Consider the following 21029-nt stretch of genomic DNA (forward strand, 5'->3'; position numbering starts at 1 on the left):
AAAACCAAAGCACCACCTCTCCAGTTCTGCTCCTAGCACGTGCTAAGCCTCAAAGTGGTAGTTTTCGCTGATTGAGTTTCCTAAGTAGGTTTTAATAATGGTGGCACAACTCATTTGCTCAGATATGAAGCTCAATCTAAGCGATATTATCTGTGAGATAATTAAATAGGAAAAAATTTAATGTAACTCGGATTTTTCAATCAAGGCTGCAGGTGACTCCCTAAACATCTCTTTTCCCCGCTGCGCGGTTATTGTGGTTAGCAACTCCCTCGCCACCCTTTCCCAGCGTATGGCTCTTTGAGATTAGCTGGCGGCACCGACGTCGTGTGATGCTTTGGGTTTATTTCAGCTGGAAATCAATCCCTGTCCCCGGGGCACGGGCTCACCTCGTGGCGGCACCCACCTCTGCCCGTCGGGCAGTCACAAACGGTCTCCAGGGGAGAGAGGCTGTGATAGACTGCAAAATATTTCTGTCTTCATTTGCGGACGTGCTGCTCTGCTAAGGGACACGCGGGGACGACACTGAAATCCAGAGCGGATGCGAGGCGTTAGGGCAAATACAGGATGTTTAAATGCTGATGTACCGACCCGGTGTCCAAGAGGTTTTTGCACCTTTGGCGGGCACCCGTCCCTCGCCCCGGGTCCCCGAGGGCACTGACCAGACCCCGCTGCCCCTCTGGGGACACTGCTGAAGGCGGCTGGGCCTCCCCGGCCCCAGCACAGCACACCACCGAGGGCAGAGCCCGTAATGAAGCGCCGCGAAGAGAGAACCGTGCCACGTGCTCGCGGGGCTTTCGTTTTTCATTAAATCACAGGAAAACACCATTGGCCCACGGTCTCCTGCGAGACCGCTTTTAAGGGTTCGTGCGTTCGTTCTCGCTTGACAGCCAGCCGTGAGAGCAGGCACCGCAGGCCTCTATATAGATATAGATATAGATATAGATATAGATATAGATTAGATATAGATGATATAGATATAGATATAGGCCCGCTCACTGGAAAAGCAGTGAACTACAAAGAGAAAAGTCGACGTGAGCAACAAAACCCAACGGAGAGCAGGACAAGCCCCCGTGCTGCCTGGTCCCCCCCCCGCGGGGCAGGCACCCCAGCACGGCTGGCAGGTGCCCTGGCTTTTATCGCACTTGGGGGATGGCCCTGGGGATGCGCAGGGTCCCCAGCAGCCAGGGGGGACCTCAGTGTCCCCGGCTGCTCCCGGGGGGGATGCAGGATGGCTCCCGGCAGCCCACCGCAGGGCCGAGGCCGCAAAGCCTGCCGCGTTGCACAAGAGCTCCTCGCCGAACTTAAGTCGTTAACCAAACCCAAAGCAGATTTTTTTTTTAAAGCTAATTCAAAACAAAACCAAACCAGATTTCTAAACGGACTAAAAATACATTTCCTCTCTTTTCTCAGTCACTTGTGATGGTTTGTTTTTTTCCTCCACTTTCCAGGGCCTTAGTGCTCGGATTTCTCTTTGCCCCAGGCGGAGAAGGCTGTTGTGCTGATACCCAGGGAACTGGTTCCAGCTTTTCCCCAGCCCCCTTCCCTTCTTGCCTGTTTTTTTTTAATCTTCCTGGTCCCTTCTGACAAGGTGTCCCGGGATCTGCTGCTCGAGGACACTTTGCGCTGTGCCGCAAAGGGGGGTAAGTGAACGGCGCTGGCACGGGCTGAGTTAATGGGGGGGATAAGGGGGGGAATAAAACCTTTGCAACCTGCTGAGCGAACCCAAACTTGCTGAACTGCTGGAACATTAGTGAGCGAGAGATCTTAATTAAATTCTTTGTAATTAGCTCTCCCAGGAGTGAAAAGAAAGAAAAAAAAAGAAAAACGCCAAACTAGTGACTGCGAACTACCTGTGGCGCTCAGCCAGGGCGCTCTCCTCCCGCAAACTCTGCTCCTGGATGCAGGGAGGGCTCGGGGTAGGCTTGAAGACTTCGGGTTGCTTTTAGGCTCACTTCTCTGTCCTGCTGCCACCTTGGTGGGCCGGGGGACTCGGGGATCTCCAGCCAGGATACTGGCTCGCTGGAGGAGCACTTGGGCAGCGGGACGGCTGCCCAAGGGGGGAGCAGCGGCGGGCAGGGCCACCACCAGCCTGCAGCCACCCCAGGCCTTCAGACCACCCATTTTCCCCAGAAACCTCGTCCTCCCGCAGCCCAGATCCTTAATTAGCAGTAGGGTCCCTTCTCGTTGCCTCCCAGTATCCACCCATATAAATCCCACGGTCCTTCTCCCTCGGCGTGCTGGAAGACAAATGCAGAGGGAGGTGAGGGGTGCTCAGGATTAGCACACGTCCTGGGAGCGCCGTGGCGGACGTTTCGTTTCCGCGGGCATTGTTTTTTTAACAAAATAATGTATTCCTACCGCCTCGTTAGCTGTCTCGGGCAGTTCCTTTCTAACAGAAATCCCATTTTTCATTCCAGATGTTCAAAGCTGGATGTCACAATACCTTTCAAGTTAATCAAAACCAGCTTTTGCAATTAGCTCTCCGCATCAGACAGGGACGGGACACCCTTTAGAAACAGGTTCTGATAATAAAACCATTAGGCGGGTTCTGTTTCCAGTAACGAAGATGGCCTGCAATTAATTCCCCTCCTAACAGAAACAAGGTGAGCAGATGGCTCGACCCCGGAATAGAAGCACTATTTTTGCACAACAGGAGACCGTAACAGGCACCCTGGGCCGGGCTATCAGGCACTGTTAGGGCGCAAACATGTTTTTCCCATACCTAACCCACTGAAGGCTGAGGACGGGACCAGGGTGATGGGGGCACTGGGTACGGACACGCGAGCACTGCAAGCCGGCACGGCCGCGTCTGCTGGTGGGTCGCCTTCGTGGGGAGACCCCAACACGGTGGCAGCCAGCCCTGCCCCTGCTGAGATTTCGAATCTCTTTCTGTCCTTGGTGGGTTTTGGCTCAGTTTTGCCACGTTTTCCTGATGCGAAGATGTGCCAAAGTGCCAGGAGAAAGCTTGGGGAGAGGCGCTCCGGGGCTTTTTCAGGGGAGGGAGTTTAGAAAGGAGCATTTTGGATGGGGATGGGGCCCATCCGTGCAAACACCACGGTGTTATCTACCCATAAACCCAATTCCGGCCCCTCCTACCCCTGCGTCCCCTTTGCAGTGGCAGCACGCCCCAGGTTCCCCAGTGCCCTGGCGTCCCGGGCTGCCAGCCTCCTGCTGCAGCGGGGACAGGGCGTTTTGGTCTCCAGGGTGTGCAGTGTCACTGCCGCCCCCCAGCTCCCTGCAGGCCCTCCCCATGCTGGAGCATCCCTCTGGGCTTCCCCTGCGCCCAGGTCAGCCTGCGCCCCGCTCCTGGCCTCGGGCTCTGAGGTCTGTCCCGAATCTCCGCGGATATACGTGACACCGGGAACGAAACGCCCATTTTGCGGCTCCCAGTGCAGCGGCGGGTGCGAGGAAACATTCCCGGCTCTCCGTCCTGCGCCGTCCTTCGGTGCAGCAGGGGGAGCTGGGGAACCTGAAAGCAAATAAAAACGCAGCCCAGGAAGCGCTGGTGGGGCGCGTTGCGGTGGGATTGCACGTTCACATTCCTCACCTGCTCCCAAAACAGACACCCGTGCGCATCCCCCGAACTTCAAATACACAGCCACGAACACGTCAGTGGGCATCTCCCACCAGTGAAAGCAAAAACAGTGGGTGCGGATTAAAACACACACAGTTCCACTTTAATTCTTTCTTTTTTTTTTTTTTTCTATTTGTTTTTCCGAGGCGGGACGAGCCCTGGCACAGGCTGCCCGGCGAGGCTGCGGAGCTTCCGTCCCCGGAGGTACTCGCAGCCGCCTGGCCGCGGTGCTGGGCTCTGCTTTTATCCCCTGGAGCGGTGGAGCTGGACGCAGCGACCCCAGAGGTGCCAGCCCCGGCGACTCTGTCATTCTGCAGCTTCCATTTGGACATATATGCATTAAAAAGGATAATTTTACCCCGTCTGCGGTAAAAAATTCGTGGTGTAAGCATATGTGTGATTAAGAAACTGGCTTGCGGCTGCGGCCAGAGCCTGCTGTAGGTGGCCAGAGGGATTTTCTTTCGCCGTTCTCCGAAGCTTCTGCACATGGCGTTATCGCCGCGCGCAGCAGCGGCAGCTGCAGCCCCCCCAGGGCCGGGGCCGGGCACCGAGCAGCTCTGCTGGGGCCGCACGCAGCCCTGCCAGCTCCCACGCGATGGGCTACGGGGCAGCCTTTCTCCTCCTGCTGGCCTAATTCTGCCCCTGGAAGCGCGTAAACAGCTCCAGGAAAGTCGGGAGGGATTCGGAGAGGTGCTGGGGAGCTGCTCAGGGAGGGTGAAGCCAGTGGACACGGCAGGATTGGGGACCGAGGGGTTTATTCACCGCAGTCCCTGCTCCAGATCTTTCAGAGCTGCCTGCCCGGCACAGGTGACACCAGGGAAGCAAAGCAGGGTGCAGGGCCCAGCACTGCGCCCGCGGGACGGACAGGCAGCCCTGCCCTCTGCACGGACACCCCCCGAGCCTGCGCGGGACAGACACGCTGTTATTTGCAGTGTCCCCCCTTCCTCATAAATCCTTCCATTAAGCCCTTTTAGAAGTGCCTTTGAGCTTGTTCTCGGGTCGAGAGTAATGAAGGTAATTAGGGAGGGATTCTGAGTTCTGACATAAAACAAAAACCCACCAGCAAGTAATCTGTCGATTACGCATTTCTATTTCCATCCTTTTTTCCACGTATCCCCCTTGCTAACCCGGTTATCAGAAGCCGAGTTCACCGGATTCAAGCGCGGCCAAAGCAAACAGGCCAAGAATTTGGAAAAGTCATTCATCTTAATCCAACAATCAGGCGATAATCCAATTTATTGGCCTCGAATGCTTTGAATTTTGTCAGCTAAGCGGGCCCTGCGAGGCGGCGCAGCGCTGCCTCGGCGCCAGCTGGAGCCCAGCGGGCAGCGAGCGCCGCCCAGACCCCCCCGGCCCCCTGCTTTTTGGGGTGGCGGCAGCTTTCCTATTAATGGGGCTGACACCCCTGTGCACCCCCATAGCACCCTGTGTCCCAAATGTCCCCCGGGACGGATGCGGGTTAGCATCGCTCGTGTGTATGCCTCCCCCACGTGGCTTCCTCTGGGCAAAGGGGCAGGGGCCGAGCCCGTGGGGGGGAATCGGGCTCAGGATTGACCTGGCTCTCTCGGGAGCTCTGCCCCGTTCGGCCTCCACCCCACCGCAGCCCGTCGGGAAGGAAAATGTCGGCGCCGTCACCGGCAGGCTGCGGCAGCTGACGGAGCGGTAGGTGAACAAATCCCCCCGGTACCCAAGTTGAGGCTCTAGTAATTAGCGGAGAAGTGCGGGGTAATAAGCACAGCAGGACGTCCCTCAAGGTACTTTGGGCTCCCACTGTGTTTATTTGCCACTATCAGTATGGAAATGTCTGCCTGACTACGTTTATGGCGGCTCTGAGAACTGGAACGCCCCGGAGAGGTGGCAGCGACCCCGGAGAGGTGACAGAGACCCCAGAGAGGTGACAGAGACCCCAGAGAGGTGGCGGAGACCCCAGAGAGGTGACAGAGACCCCAGAGAGGTGGTGGAGACCCCTAAGAGGTGACGGAGACCCCTGAGAGGTGACGGAGATCCCAGAGAGGTGACGGAGACCCCTAAGAGGTGGTGGAGACCCCTGAGAGGTGGCAGAGACCCCAGAGAGGTGGCGGAGACCCCAGAGAGGTGGCGGAGACCCCTAAGAGGTGGCGGAGACCCCTAAGAGGTGATGGAGACCCCAGAGAGGTGACGGAGACCCCAGAGAAGTGGCGGCCCCTCTCCCTGGCAGCTCTCCTCCGGCCGTGCCGCGCTAGGTGGCACTGTGGCCTGCTGGCTGTCCCCGCTCCGAGCCGAGCCGCGCTGCTGCTGGCGGCTGTCCCCAGCAGGATTCGTCTCCTCGTGCCCCCGCTTCGTGCCGCTGGATTTTTCCTTACCCCCCTGCCAAAGGGCTGGGGCACCGCAAGCACGGCTGCCACGTCCCAGAGCGCCCTGAGAGCCTTTGAGCGTCCTCGGGGTGTTCGGCATCCCGAGAGCCTGGGAGATGCCGTGAGGAGAAGGCAGAAGGCGGCGAGCAGAAAGGAAAAGGCCGCTAATGCGGTCACCGTGAGGCTGGGCCACAAGCGCACGTGGGATTCCACCAAAAGCTCAGCACGAGAACTTTGTTTCACGGGCTGGGGGGTGCTGGGGGTCCCCAGCCCGCTGCCCGTGCTCAGCCCCTGACCCCGGCCGTGGCCCCGTCCCTGGGGCTGGGGGGACCTGTGCCGGCCCCCCCCTGGGCCCTCGCCTCCCACATGGCTCCTCGGAGCTCAGCCCCAGGCCCCGCACCAGGCTCCTGGTCGGTCACAGGTCGTAAATCAAGGCCGTGGTAACGCGCTCTCGGAGGAACACCAGCATCGTGTTGTGACTGCGGGCAGGAGCGCGGGGCGGGCGGCGCGTTTCCAGGAGCGACAGCGACAACAAATAAAACCAAAAGACAGGAGAAAGCACGCTGGAGTAAACGACCCATCCGTAATTGGTTTCTTATTGCGTTTGATGGCGGTGGAGACGGTCGCGAGGATTGATCGCTCCATATACTTAATACCTTTTATTTGCTTTTTTTTTGGGGGGGGGGGCAAGGTAGGAGACGGAGCGGCGCAAAGAGGGAATACAGAAATTTTAGCCGCAACGAATAAGCAGGACAAATGTATTTCCCCTGGTTCTCTCATAATTTTATTTGTGTCGGTCTATTTGCCGTGGGAAGTCTGCCCGAATCCCAAATTATTTTAGTTAGTTAATCTGCCAGTTTATTCTGCAAACAGTCTCTGTAAGTCCCAAATAATTGCAGTTAATCTGGCCAGCGCCAGCCTATTCTGCGGGCAGCCTATGCAAATCCAGAGAGCCATCAGTTAAATTAGGTCAGGGCGTTTTAATAAGCCGAGGTCAGGCTCGGCTCCGGCTCCCGGCACAGCGGCAGCGCCTCTGCCCCCGCATGTCCCTGGGGCTGGGGTACTTTTCTGGGGCAGTCTCGCTGCGTTTGCCTATTTTGCCATTCCTCCTTGCACGCCTGGACGTGGCAGCTGCCGCAGGAGGATGCTGTCTGGGGACAGGCTGCGATGTTTTCTGTGGATGCAGTCCCCGTGGTGTGACTTTGTGCCCACAAACCACAGGCACCCAGGTCTTGTGCACGTGCTGGCTGGGTTTTAACTGTCCCAAGAGGATATAAGGCCAGGATAATTCTGGCAGAACAAGTGCAGGAATTGCTATTTTTTTCAGAAATTTCACCTGAGGATTTAGCGAGTATTTACGCTCAAGAAATCTGGAAGTTCCTGGACCCCCCCCCCCCCCCTTGGAGGTGGGATAGGAGAAATGATGCACTGTAACAAACAAGGCGTCGATGTTTGCAGGACTTACAGAGCCACCCTCTAGGGCACATCACGCTCCGGTGGAAATGCCCCTGAATGCTCAGGACCCGCTGGGCTGCATGATGTACTTTAGGCCAGCAGATTTAAAAACTCTCCCTTTTCCGACCTGCCCCTCTGGACGTGCTCACCGCCTGCAAAGGTCCAGCTCTGAGCCTCAACCAGGGCCAGGGCTGCTACCGCAAACCCGGGCAGAGCCTTCGCCTGGCTCAGAAATGAAGGAACATTTGAAGAACCGAACAAAGCAATATCATTTGCAAAATGACTTGGCAATTGGCATTAATCCCAACGTCTCCGAAAGAACATGACCATGACAAGCCCTTTCGACTTGGCTGGATGGTCTGTTTACTTGTAATGAAACCAATTGGACTAAGGAGATATTGCAGGGCTGGAACATCTCCTTGTGCATAGGTAATTGGGCAAATCCGGCCCCACCAATTATTAAGGAAACGTTTGGTGCCATCTCTCCATACAACGCCACGGAAGTTTGCTTTGAGAAGTCGTAGGAAAATACACGTTTATGTGCCCAAACCCACCTTCTGGGGCTAACAAAGACACCAGGAGAGATGATGCGGGGACTCCGAAATGCAGGGAGCACAAGGGGCCGTTTGCTGAAGGGGGGCTCGGGGCTGCGGGCGCAGGCACGAGGGAGCAGGAGGGCAGGGGCTGGCTCCGGGGCCAGGCAGACGAGGGAGGGCAGCGAGCCAAGGCCTGGAGCAGGAAGGAAGTGGGAGGAGGGAACCAGAATATTAGGAAGCATAACTGGAGCAGGAAGGGAAATGAAGGGTGAACGAGTTCAGCAGAGTCACATAAGGTTGAACCTGGCCCAACATAAATTAAGACGGAGCTTCGCTCCAGCTGCTACAAGCTCCAAATCTTGTATTTCCAGAGCTGTTAAATGAAAATACATAAAAACACTACTGGAGTCACTCTGTCCATAAATTATGATTGTAATTCAAAAGCTATCTAAGGTGACTAGGATTTCCATTACAAAACCAAACCACAAGGCTCTTCTGGGAATGCTGTCACAACAAATTCAACCAGGCCTTCTTGGGAAACATTTTATAAGGTCCGAAATCTTTTGTTGCAACTGGAAGGAAAAGTATTTGCCTTTTCCTGACACAGAACGAGCTTTTCAAACCCAAATTTCAGCAATTTCGTCTGAGGCTCGCTGCAAAACTCTTCTTTAATTTTATTGTTGTTAAAAATCTTTCTGAAAGCTTGCAGAATGCACCGTCCCTACGGTGTCCACGTGCTGCGGGGCATCCACATGCTTCGCATGGCTCATTGCAGCTCTGCTCTTTTCCTGTTGAGGATTTTTGGGGGGACTGTGGAAGTAAATATTGCTTATCAAGAGAGGCAGCTACAATGGGGAGGTGAAGCTGGCATCAGCCCTAGCAAGCCCTGTGAGGATAAGCCACAAAACTCACTAATAAAGGAAGAAGGCTGCAGCTCGTTCCAATGAGGAAAGCATTCTTCTTTTTAACATTGTGTTTGGATGGCAGGCAGGGTCCCTCTCTGGTCTAACTCAGAGAGACGCTGGAATGAGAGCTGGGAAGAGCCCGGCCAGCGCTGCCCCTGCCTCCCCACGCTGCTCCCCCTTCTGCCTGGCTCCACCAGGCCCTATTTCGCCCCCATCCCCACTGGCCATGTCTCCTGACCCTCGGGACATAGCCTTCCTCTTTTTTTCCTCATTTCTTCTCCCATCCGCACACCCCAGGGGCTGCCGGGGCATCTCCGGTGGGTGCTGGCCGTGTCTCGCAGCACCAAGCCGTCGCTTTACCTATTTATTTGTTTATTCCTCCCCGGCTTCGACGAGGCCTCCCCTCCATATCTATAAGGAATTATCAAATAAAACACACTTCACATTAAATCAAAGGAACATTTCAACGGCCAGATTTAATAACATGAAATAAAGTCTTGTGGAAACCCACACACAGCTGTGGAAACCCCAAAATAAATCAATTTTCAAGTGGCTGTACAGGAGCCAGGGAGCAATTTTTTCAAATTGCTTTTTTTCTAATATAACAAACTCCTGCCCAAGGTTGTGCTGCAAATGGGAAAAGAACGTGCTCATTTTCTTATCAATACGCTATTGTAAAAAATAATAATCAGCCACTCCAACATCACTATCACGGTTTTTACATCTATTCTTCTGCTTCCCCTAAGTAGAAGGCAAGTGGAAGAATTAATTAACACAAGATTGAATTAGGGCACATTGATTTACAATGTATTTCAGACAAGTATGTGTGATCAGAGAAGAAGAACATATTATAAATAAAAGTAGGGATGTGTCATTAAGGCATCTGATTTTCTTCTGAAGCTTTCCGTGTTAACCCTGAGTAGGCAGAGGCACTGCAGGCACAGCGAGCCGTGTCCGCACGGCCACAGGTCCGAGGGCCATGAAACTATTTCATATGAAAATATTTGCTGTTGGCTCCCTGGGGTAGGAGCACCACGCACCAGCCCTGCTTGTTGTGGCTCGCTGACACCTTCAGTCGTAGGGGACTGGCCGGGGGGACGGGCTGGGGACAGGCGTCCTAGGTTCCCTGAGGTGCCAGCACACATCTTGGTCGGTCTCTCCAAGAATTCAAGTCGTAAGAACTGGAGACGTACCAAAAGTCTAGGAAATGGAAAACAGGGTCTCTAGCCTTAAAATAGACAAAAAGGAAAAGAAAAAGAAAAAAAAAAAAAAAAAGAAGAAGAAGAACAGAGATGCTATGGAGCTGTCAGCTTAGCATCAAGTCCCAGAAAAGTACTGGAGCAATTAATCAAAGAATTTTTAAGTATATGGAACAAGGAGATGAGTAACAACTAATATGGATTTGTCAAGAATAAATCATGTCAAACCAATCTAATTTCATACTACAGCAGGGCAACAGGCCTTGTGCGTGTAGGAGAAGCTGTGGATGTCACATGTCTGAGCTCTGGCGAGGTTTCTGATTTAAGCATCGAAGGGAGCTTAGTCTGGATGAGAATGCTACGAAGTAAACAAAGCCAGAACTGGAAGCCCATACCCAAGGATGATTTCCAACATCGACCTGTTGGAATGGGAGTGTGTATTCGGCAGGGAGCCTGACTATGGGGAGCCCGGAAGGTGGTGAAAATGCTGCTCACAGAGCGACCTGAGTGATGGGCTGAATGAACCTGACTAGGCAAGGGGAAGGCGTGCTGCTTGCTTTTGTGTTTGTAGGAAGTCTGCAGAGAAAAAACAAGATTTCATCTCCACGTGGCACGAAAGTAAAAAAAAAAAAAGAGGAGAGGAGAGGAGAGGAGAGGAGAGGAGAGGAGAGGAGAGGAGAGGAGAGGAGAGGAGAGGAGAGGAGAGGAGAGGAGAGGAGAGGAGAGGAGAGGAGAGGAGAGGAGAGGAGAGGAGAGGAGAGGAGAGGAGAGGAGAGGAGAGGAGAGGAGAGGAGAGGAGAGGAGAGGAGAGGAGAGGAGAGGAGAGGAGAGGAGAGGAGAGGAGAGGAGAGGAGAGGAGAGGAGAGGAGAGGAGAGGAGAGGAGAGGAGAGGAGAGGAGAGGAGAGGAGAGGAGAGGAGAGGAGAGGAGAGGAGAGGAGAGGAGAGGAGAGGAGAGGAGAGGAGAGGAGAGGAGAGGAGAGGAGAGGAGAGGAGAGGAGAGGAGAGGAGAGGAGAGGAGAGGAGAGGAGAGGAGAGGAGAGGAGAGGAGAGGAGAGGAGAGGAAAGGAAAGGAAAGGAAAGGAAAGGAAAGGAAAGGAAAGGAAAGGAAAGGAAAGGAAAGGAAAGGAAAGGAAAGGAAAGGAAAGGAAAGGAAAGGAAAGGAAAGGAAAGGAAAGGAAAGGAAAGAAAAGAAAAGAAAAGAAAAGAAAAGAAAAGAAAAGAAAAGAAAAGAAAAGAAAAGAAAAGAAAAGAAAAGAAAAGAAAAGAAAAGAAAAGAAAAGAAAAGAAAAGAAAAGAAAAGAAAAGAAAAGAAAAGAAAAGAAAAGAAAAGAAAAGAAAAGAAAAGAAAAGAAAAGAAAAGAAAAGAAAGAAAAGCCAGAGGCACAGGCTGCATTGGGGAAGACTGAGAACAGAGCTATTTACTCTGGGATCTGGTCCGTACAGCTCCCACCTATGTTTTGGTGCCTAAAGAAGCAGTGGTGCCTCCCAGCGAAGGGGGTGGATCACTGGGATATCCTCGAGCAGACCCTGTCTGCCACCAGTAACCCTCCGGGCCTGCAGCGTCCCTCAGGCTGAGCTCCGTGGGGTCGCGGTTTCCCTGCACGGGTCCCTCGCCACCCTCCCGCCCCGTCCCGCGAGGCGGCAGCTCCCACTTTTCCCCTGCTGTCTCTTTAAAGGGCCGCAGTTTCTCTCCCACGCTGTTCTCCTCTAACCCAGCTTCCCAGGAAGTCTCCCTGCCGCCCAGCTGAGATTAATGAAGTCTGCCTCCTGCAAATCCCCTGGCTTTATTCCGCCTTCCCTCCCTCTTTCAAGGCACTGGAGCGCCGCTTTCACCCGCTCGCTTTCGCATCGGAGGCCGTGACGAGCCCCGTGCTGCCGGGCCGGGCACAGTGCAGGGACATTTCCCCTGCTGCGGCTCTCACCAAGCCTTGTGGAGCAGTCACCACGCTCAAGGCACCCGGTCCGTGCCGTGCCGTTTCCCCCGACCCACAAAAACCCACGCGGACAAGGTCTGTGCTCCGGCCGACAGTGCCAGTAGCTCACCAAAGCCCCATCCGCCTGCTTTGGCCAGCTGTAACAGAATCACAGCATCATCTAGGTTGTAAGCACATGAGGAAAGCTCCTCCACACCGTGCTTTGGACCACCCCTGGCAGGCCTCAAACTCACATTTTCCTCCCGAGCGCCCCTGCCCGGGCCTGGTCCCCGCTGTGTGGCCACGGCCGCCTAAACCCCCTTACTCTGCACAATTCCCCGGAGCTGGAGCGCCGCGCAGACATTTTTCTGCCCAGCTGAAGACCGTGGATCACATCCTGTGAGACTGCGGCTGGCACTGGGGGATGCCTCGCAGATGACATAATGTACGCCCAGACTTGTTTGTTCTTCAGACCTTTTTTTTTTTTTTTTTCTACATTCTCGGTTTGTCTCCCCTCGCACAGAATTTATGTATTTATTTTACACTGTTTTCTCAACCCTATTTTATTCTCTTGTTCCTTTCAACACCCATTGTCTCACTTGAACATGCAATTTCGTGTTGGGCAATCGGGCCTTTTGCACCACAGGGCTTGGGCAGACTTGGAAGGGAACCACAGCAACCCGGATAGCCTCACGCTGGGTCTGCGAGCACGGGCTGCAGCGGCTGCTGGAGGAGAGCCCTGTGGGATGGACTGGTGGCTGGACCTGCGTTTTAAGGTCTCCTGGCATTCAGAGCCCCCATCCCGGTGTTGTCACCAGGGTACGGTCCATACACCCGTCTGCACCAGGTTTGGGCTGTGAGGACATCCAGGACTAACCCTCCTGCTCTGAAGGCACCTTCCAACCTTCATCCACGTCCCTTTGCGTTATGGTACTTCACCATTTGGTTTTACTTGTTGTTGTTTGGTCGGTTTTGTTCTGTTTTGTTGGTTTATTTTTGGCAGTTGTCTGCAGTTGTCTTGCTGTGCCTCCTTCCAGCAGAAATGTCCCCATCCCCATGCCTGCACCCAGGGCTGGGGTGGGACCCGCAGCGTCCCCTCCTCGCCCCGTGGGCTCTTCCTGGGGTCCCCTGGCCCTGTCCCGGCTTCCTGCAGCAGGAACCCCCTGGCTCGGGACGAGCCCTTGCCTTCGCTTGGTTGGGTCTCTGAGGGCACGTCCCCAGGGGCTGTGCCGGAGCGGGGCCAGGGACACGCAGCCACCTAATGCTTCTCATGTGTTCCTCCTCTCGGAAGGGAAAAAAAGGAGAAGAAAAATACATCGCGAAGCGCTTCATTATCCCCCTCCTCACACTCCCACCCCTGGAATTTGTGGTTTCTTTAACTAGGTCTTTTTTCTCCGCATAGCCCACATGGTCGCCAGTGCTGTGATACATCTGTATGGGAATGTGTTAGTCATATTCAGCTTTTAATTACATGATATGGTATAATGCTATTCACATCCCGAGAGAGTTGTTCTTTCTACTATAAATATAGTCTCTTACATGTTTCATTTATGAAGCAATTTCTGGAGTAAAATGGTTGGAAATAGCCTTACTCATGATAACATTTTCTGCCTACAAAGCCTTTGTGTGGTGGCAGGAGCATCACGATTCGATGTGAAATGCTTTCAGTGCACGACTTTAAAAAGACCAGCGGGCTTTTCCAGCAAAGCCCCATGAGGTGAGTGGCTGTGGGAGCCCGCTCCTCGCCCAGACCCACGGCCTTAAGCCCAGGAGCTGTGCTTGAGTCTTAGCCCGCTGTAATGACCCTAATCCACGAGTGCTGACGACTGCCCAGGAGATGTTTTCTTTCCCATGTATTAGGCATGTGGTAGGCAATCTCTTTCACACAGGGAAGCACGACAAAACAGTGCCACCTCAGTCATTCGGTCCCTAAAATTCGGTGTTTCCACAGCCACTGTTAGATAAGAGACTTCATCTCCACAGCACCACACCTCTGCTTCAATTCAGCTGGTGAAAATTTGAGTGGAAACAACAAGGTCAGGTCAAGCTCACTCCAGGTTTCTGTATCTCTAGAGAAATCAAGGGATTTGGCCCAGAAGTGGTTGCTCTGCAGACTGAGGATTACACAGGTTAAGCCCACCTGATAGGTCTGCAGGAATTGTGTATGGTGTGGCAGTAGCCACCATTCAAACCCTAATGAAAATCAACTTAAAAAAGAATTATATATGTATATATATATAGAGAGAGAAATGGTGTGTTTTAATGTATTGTCTTTCAAATCTATCCCTGCACTTAAAATATACGCTGCCTTTGCATCCTGACCAGGCGAGTGCCTGGCTGCAGCGGGCGGTTTGAGGCCTCGGCCCAGCCTGGGAGCCTCCCCAGCCTCAGGCGGTGGTGGGAGGGGGATTTACAGCCCCAAACCTGGCTTCATCCCCTGCCTACGTTGTTAGTTTCTGACAAATATCGCCACTTTGCTGTTGTCTGCTAGCTTGAGTGTACGGCCTGCACTCAGACGGCACGGGCTGCCGACGGTGTGCCCTCAAAGAAGGCCTGCAGCAGGCGTCAGTGCTTCACTTCAAGTGAGGTTTGATAACGGTTTGCAGTCAAACCTCAACAAAAACAAGATTTGCAAGAAGATTTTTTTTTCAGGCCTGGTTGAAAATCTGTAATAAATTGGCACTTTTTCAGGGTATTTTAGGCTTAGGGGACAAGAAGGGTACACTTGACGTGCATTAAAAACTCCAGCAGTTCATCCAAAGCCACAGGGCCCTGGTACCTCAGCAGCCGGCGTGGGGACGCTTGGTGTGGCAGGGACCAGGGTCCTCTTCCACTTCACCTTCGTGGCCGTGCCGAGAGATGTCCTTTTGCTTTACACAGGTGCCTGCGGGACAGTGACACACAGCTTTTCACCTTTTGGCCCTCTGAGGACAAGGGAAGGCAGCAGGATGTGGCCCGAGCCGGACATGAAAGGGTTTCGCCGTGCACCACACCAGGCACTTCTGCGAAAGCAAACGCACCGGGCGCGGGCTGGAGGGTGCCGGGGAAGCTTTGATTTCTCGCCGCGGACAGCCCACATGCTGGTGCTGCTCTTTGTGCATCCTTCGCGCTGTATTATGCATAGCGCTGCCGGAAGCCGACGCTAATTTGTACCAGACCCTAATGGCCATGGATGGCTTGGGCTGATGCAGCACGGCTCCTCGGGTCCTTTTCTTTACAGAGAGGGGACACGGCTGCCAGGACACTGTCACCAGCCACCAGACCAACCTGAGAGCCACCGGCCCCAGCTGAAGGCCGGTCGGTGCGGGTGCTCCACGTAGGTGAGACGGGAACCGAGCCCTAAGCTGGACAAATCCCAGAGCTCTAGGGACTAAGACCAGATTTAGATAAAATAAGAACAAGCTGGGGTGCAGAGCCAGGAGTTAAGACAAATGTGAGACAAACCCTTTGAATCCAATTCTGACTTCCTTGTAAAACTCCCACTGAAAGCCAGGGACGTTGGGGGCAGAGCATTTGTTTCCCATTAGGTGGAATTGTTGTCGGTGTCCCTGCGTGCCTCGACTCCAGCCAGGACGGGGCTCAGGAGCTGCTGGGGCTGCACGTGAAGCAGTCAGGATTGGGGCTGCCCACGTCAGAAACAAACCTGGTCAGGGCACAGACGCCTACGGACATGCTGGGCCGATGGGCACGTCACACCTATCTCTCTCTGCTTTCAATCAACCTACATGGGCTTTTTTTTTGGCCGTTTTTAAAATCAATGCTGAGAAAATTAAGTATTTGGGATCAGGGATGAAAGGAGAAAGCTGCCAGATGGTTTAGGAGAGCCTCACCTCTAGGGCTGGGATATTTCCTCCTGGGAATGGCAGCAGTGTTTGGCAGGAGCAGGGTCTGTTAGCAGCTCTACTCCTTCTGAGCCCGAGTCCAGTCCCCGATTTTATCCTGGGGTGGCTCCTGGCTTCCAGAGCCCTCGCCTGAGCGAGCGGTGCTGGCAAGTGGCAGGGTCTGGCTCTGCTGTTAATGACTGCATTGGCCCTAAACCACAAGGACTTTTTAAAATTTCCTTTGAACCTCCCTCCAAATTAGCAGGATGTAACTAAAGGGCATTTTTTTGTTCGTACTGATTGCCCAGAGACCCGGTCCCAGCACCACAGGGTGGCAGCGGCTGCTCCCCTTACCCCATGTCCCCACATCCCCCTGCCCGCCCGGCCCAGCCCCTGCAGCTGCCCCGCACCACCCCTGAGCCCCGAGCAAACTCCTGCCTGAGTGGCGATCTCCTGGCCCGATGTCTTCCCTCCTTTTCATTTCCTGAGCTGTTTTAAGAACTTGCACCTGTGCAATAACTGAATACCAGGTTAAAATTGATACCAGCCTTCCAGGAGGCTGCTTGACCCACCCGGGCTTTAACTGCGATCTCTGAATGGATAAATTTTAGACCTTAACACATAATTTCTCCCGTTGGAAGTACACCACGTGTTACTGACACGTATGAAAATACAGGGGAAAAAAAATCACCAAGGAATTAATGTGTGCCACCATCAGGCTTCCTTAACGGCGTATTTGCCAATAAGTAGCTGAAAACGGGGGTGAGGAGAGGGTAAAGGGCTGGAGGAGGAGAAAGAAGGGACTGAAATGATACCGCACCAAACATCCACCACTAAATTTCACTGGCAAATGACACCAGAAGCGGTGCTGCAGGAACACAGGCTCGGGGGGGCCTTCACCCGGCCGGGGCAGCCCGCACGCAGGTGGTCCCGAGGCCTCCTTGGCGTGAGGCCTCGCGGGGAGCAGGGCTCGGACCACGACGAAGCCGGTGATCCGTCCTCTTACGAGGATGTCCTGAGGGTGCTGCTGGGCTGGCTGAGCACCAACTGACAGGGATGAAACTGCTGGAGAGCTCAGGACCTCTCAGCCCGTAATAATACAAAAATTACTGCCCGAAAGAGAAAGACCACGGGATGGGGACAGACCGCCCCAGCAAAGGAGAGGGCTTTGTGAACGGGGGCAGCTCTCAGACGTTCTGGTGGCTTTGAGGTCCCTGCTGTGTGTCACGGTGACCAGCGGCAGGGACCTGGCACTGCAGCAGAAACCTGTGGGTCTGTGCCCAGCACCCAGCCGCGGGTGCAGGATGCGTGCCGGGAGGGGGGGAGCTGCCCCCTCACCGCCATGAGCCCATTATAGGACCTTGATATCCCCACAGGGAGGCGGATGAAGAAACTTCCTTATTTTTCAACTTTATTGTTTTTGTTGTTTTTTTTTTTTTGTTGTTGTTGTTGTTGTTGTTTCTTTTCCCCACGAGTTTTCCCAAAGAATGGGAACCGAAGGACGCGGGCGCTCTGCCGGGGCCGGCCAGCTCCAGCCGGTCAGAGCCACCGCCGAGACAATACCCGGGGCTGCGCGGGGCCAGCCGGGGGGGGGGGGGGTCCGCAGCCGCCCCCGCACGGCTCCCAAAATAGCAGCCCCGTGGCGTGCGGCATCCCGGGCTGCCAGCTCTCAGCCCCAAGGCACCGCCGGCCAGAGGCACGGCCCCGTTCCCCCCACAAAGGGGTCTTGGAGACGTCCCCCCCCCCCCCCCCCCGGCCACGTATCTGGGCCGAGCCCCCGCCGCCCAGAGCATGAGAGCACGAGGGCCTGGCAGGCGGTCTGCAGCTTTTTGGCGTGCCTCCATCACGCAGCCCCAGCTTGATTGGATAAGGCTATTTAAAAAGAGCTAGAATGACTAAACACAAATTAGAACGAGGATGATATAATTTCGCCTGCTAACAGCGCATCAGAGGGATGCGGGAAGATGCTTGCTCAATACATAGGAAGGAATGTCTATGAGAAATTAGTCAGCAGCAGCAAAATGAATACACAGTTTTCTCAATAAAAGCTGACTGCTTATTTACCCATCTGGGATGAATTTATATGCTTTGTGCAGAGGAATGAGCAGCGAGGGTCTGATTGGAGCCTGCATTCCTGTGCAATATGTCTAATTTAGCTTTCCATATTAGTTTGCCCTCACGGTCTGAGAAGGAGCTTGGAGGCAGAGCTACTGCGGCAGCGCAGGAACGGGCTTCACCCACAGATCAGGGGAATGGAGCGAGACGGAAAGGTCTGGGTGGGCCGAGCCCACCGCACCGTGTCTCCGAGGGGACACAAGGACGGGGCGCTCGGTGGGGGATGCGTGTGTCCCGGGGCAGACGTGGGGACGGGGACCTGCTGCCGGCAGCGTCCCCAGGTGCAGCAGGGGCCGGGGAGGGAGCTGCCCGATGCCACCGGCCCTCGCGGTGTGGGTGCCCCAGGTCTCCGGCGCTGTCCTGTCCTCAGGCCCCGTGTGCCTCGCTCCCGGGGCCGGCCAGGCTTTGGCAGTCCCCTCCTTTCATCTGGTTCGACGCAAGTTTTCAGACGAGGGGGAGAGGTGGCGAACATCTAAGGCTACATTTCCGAGCAGACGCAAGCCCAGTTGTGATGCTGCACTCTAAAAACACTTGCTCCTTCCCTTGGTGGAGCAGCATCCCCTGGCATCACTGCAAAGCCTGCAGGAACACAATAATCAGCAGTGCGGGGGAGAGATGAAAAGTCTCCGTGTTAGCTTTTTAAAAATTCTCTTAAAAAAAAACAGTGAGATTTTTATTTTAAAAGTTAAAGCTGGTCTATGACCAGGTGACTGCCATTTTTCACCTTTATGAACATGTTGGTTTGCTAATTAACCTCTATAATCAACAGCAAATAACCAATAACCTCTATAATAAACAGCAAATAGCTATTTATTCAGCACTCCTGGTAACCCCCATCTCCGGGCCCTGCTGCTGAGTAACCCCTGCAGGAGATGCTGCATTTCGGTTTGCTCTGCCACTAGTGCTGTAGCACGCGATAATTTTCCTTCCCCCGTTTGATTTTCATACTCTCAGCTCACGGTAATTATTTGGGATCCGATATTGGCTCCCAAGGCAGGGGAGCAGTATTTCTAACAGCGTTTCTAAGGCAGGGATTTGCCTGACCAGGTGAGGCCGATGGTTAGCGTTTGGGTTGTAAGAATGAATAACTGACTGTAAAAATCCAACAGTTGTTGGCAGATCCTCAGCTGGTGTACGTTATCATACCTCTATCGACTTCAAAGATTATCGACTTCAATGAGGCTAAGACAATTTACAGCGATGGCAGATCTGCCTCTAATTACGCCGGCTCTGATGCTGTAATATCCTGAGCTCCCTCCGATCCCACCGACTTCCGACTGAGAGCATCAAACGCTGCTGGGGGCCGGGGCCGGGGCTGGTGCTGGGGCTGGTGCTGAGCAGGGACCACGGTCAGCACCGTCTCCTCCTGCGCCTTCCCGCGCTGGGGCTGGGAAGGGCGTTGTGCAAAGCCCTGCCCCACCGCCCGATTCAGCTCGTTCCCAAGTGCGTGGCTGTTCCCCTGTGATGTTTCAAAAGCAGTATTAATTTTTTATTTATTTGTCTTTTTCTTGAGCCTAGCCCTTTTAATCCGAACCACATTTTTGCAAACAAGCCGCTACATATTTGCTGTGTTTTTTTCCTGAAATAAATCCTGCGTGCCAGACCCTCTTCGGATGTAACTCATTGTAGCTCTCTCGCAGCTGAAAGGAGCTGGCCCAGCTCGCACCGGCCCAGCAGGCAGCTTTTGTGCCTCACCCCCCGCCAAAACCCAGCCCCTTCCCCCAGGGAGCAGCACGCTTTTTGCTGACGGGCGATGTTTCTCCAAATATTATCCTTCCTCTGACAGCAGAGAAGTGGCAGGGGCGGCTGGGACAAGGGACCCCCGGGGGTCCCAAGGCTGCCCAGGGTGGGGGCACAGACCTGTAGGAGGTCACGAAAGGGCTGGCGGCTCTGGACGGGGTCTCTCCGGAGACTGAAGAGATCTCATTTATCCTTATCAGTCTGCTCCAAATCTGAGTCTTATTTCTCAGCTAAAATAAGTTCAATTGACAGCAGATAACACTGGCTCAGCAGTCTTGCTTCGGTTAATCTCTGATTAATTTTAATGATCTTTCAGCCCCTTTTATTCCACATAATTCAGGAATTTCGCATAATCTTTGCATCTAAGTGTGCCTCTGCTGTCTTTAATCCACGCCGATATTTTTTTTCTCTTGGCTTTGCTCCACATTCCACCAAAGGCTTTGGTTTTCACTTGCTCATTCTGTGCCGTGCTTTTATTATTATTATTATTAATTGGTGCTGCAAAGTTGTTATCAGACAGGGGCAATTTGTGATGGTACAATCCTGTGCAGTTGCAGCAAGGTCAGGTGTTATTTACTAATTGCAGGTATTTAGCTTGCAGCAGCGTGGTGGTTTCAGCCCACAGGGCACAGGGATCTCTGTGGGGCTCAGCCCCCGACCCCTCCATCCCCAGCGCCCTTCCTGCATCTGCAAAGCATCTGATCTGCTTCCTGGAGGGGTTCGTGTTGTGTTCATTCTTTTTTTTTTTTCTTTTCTTTCCTTTTTTTTTTTTTTCCTATTTCAGCTTAATAATCTACACTGAAAGTGATTTTCTTGCCGCTGCCCCATATCATTTGATTTACCCCCAGAACACCCAACAACTTCAGCCCCCCCTTGAGCCCAGCCGCTGACCCAAGCACTGTCCGGCCCCGCGGGACCTGCCTCTTCTCCACTTCTCTCTCCTCCAGCTCCAGTTTCTAGGGCTAAATGCTCAGCAGAGGCCTTGCTGTTAAACACAGTGGATGAGTCGAGTGTGACAGCTCAGGTCATGGCTAAAGCCAAACCTTTAATTGCCCCCCCTGCACGTGCTGACGGGCTCCCTGTGAGGTCTGCTGAGCCCCCGCACCACGGGGATGCCCTGGGGGTCCGCCCCAAAGGACTGCGCTGCCTTTTTATATTGCCTAGACTGGCAATGGTCCCAAAACTCTGAGTGTTAAATACCTCTTCCTATACCTACATGTGCAAAATTAAGGATTTGCCTTGATTTAACCCCAGCATTTCTATCACTTTTTAATCCTGTGGTCCTGCTGGGTGCTGCACTCTCCTTAATTCAACCGAGGAAACAGGAGAAGGCCTCAGGTGGCTCTTTGTTCTTTGTGGTTTTGGTTTTAGGACAACGACTCCTCGAAGGATGAGGACACACAGCGCAAGGGGATGTTTCGGCCCCTCCGTGTGCTT

The 21029-nt window shown here is 53.8% G+C and overlaps 1 long non-coding RNA gene across 1 annotated transcript; it reads left to right on the forward strand.

Annotated features, from left to right (window-relative positions):
* The first annotated feature begins 465 nt into the window (after positions 1 to 465).
* LOC310888998 lies at positions 466 to 5485 on the forward strand. Its single transcript, XR_014576305.1, has 3 exons — positions 466 to 1640; positions 2418 to 2603; positions 3721 to 5485. It is a non-coding gene; the product is annotated as an uncharacterized lncRNA (long non-coding RNA).
* Positions 5486 to 21029: the final 15544 nt, after the last annotated feature.

This window comes from Anser anser (assembly GCF_964211835.1).
Source record: "Anser anser genome assembly, chromosome: Z".
Classification (NCBI taxonomy): domain Eukaryota; kingdom Metazoa; phylum Chordata; class Aves; order Anseriformes; family Anatidae; genus Anser; species Anser anser.